Source organism: Arachis ipaensis, chromosome B09, assembly GCF_000816755.2.
Source record: "Arachis ipaensis cultivar K30076 chromosome B09, Araip1.1, whole genome shotgun sequence".
Classification (NCBI taxonomy): Eukaryota; Viridiplantae; Streptophyta; class Magnoliopsida; order Fabales; family Fabaceae; genus Arachis; species Arachis ipaensis.
In genome coordinates, this window is record NC_029793.2 from 140,842,451 (window position 1) to 140,843,560 (window position 1,110).

Consider the following 1,110-nt stretch of genomic DNA (forward strand, 5'->3'; position numbering starts at 1 on the left):
GCCTATTTATCTTTTTATTTTATCTTTTTAAAAAATATTTTGATAAAAAATATTAATTTTAAATCAGAAACCTTAAACAAACAATATTTTTTAGTTAATTGGTTGAATTTTCGGGTCGGATCGGAAAAAAATATCGTCTAAATGTGCTATTTTTAAAAAAATATAAAAAAATAAACGGACCACCCGTTTAGCCCGCGGACTAGCATGTTTAACCTGTCATTTTTTTCGGGTTCATCGGGCTCAACTCGAAATTTAAAGGGCTTAATTTTAGAGGCAAAATCTACCTATTTAAGTAGGTAAACGGGCTGGTCCGATGAATTTTGTCCATTTTGACGGCCCTACTTTGTAGTAAAGGATTCCTTAGTGCTTTAGTGCACAAGTAAATTAATAGCAAAATAAGTAAATCTTTTGTTTAGGTTGTCTTGTGTATAAATTAGTTGTAGTTAAGTCTCAATTTGATTTCTGAATTCGCACTCGAATCTCAAAATAATTTCTGAAATTAATACTTATTCAATTTCGTTCATAAACTTGAACTCTAAAATTTAGAATAGTCTTTGAATCATTTTTTGTCAATGAGACGTGATTAAAATGTTGACATGAACTTATTATTACACGTTGGTACGTACAAAACAAAACGATGTATCAAATTTGGTGCCTCTTTTGTTTGAAAATGACGTCGTATTGAGTGTGGAGTGCCAACTTTTCTTCTATTTTCCTGCACCATAAATAGAGACTCTTGTCTTTTTCTTTGTCTATGACACTAGTCTTATCAGTGCAATTCTCCTCACAAAAAAATTATCTCCATCAGTGCAATTCTCCTCACAAAAAAATTATCTCCATGGTTAGTTTTGTAATTGCCATCGTAGAGTAACTATCTATTTGGTTAAGGAGAGAGAGAAGGGTTGATTTCATAATTGTCATAGTAGAACAACTATTTACTTGAGAGAGAGAGAGATCTTCATAAGAAGAAAAAAAAGAAAATGGATGAGGAAGAAAAACCTGCTATATTGAAGCACCTAATAACGCACATGCACCAGTTCCTTCACACTTTTTCAACCACTTCCTCAACATTTTGCTTGTAAATCTTGAATAATTAATGAATAATTAGTT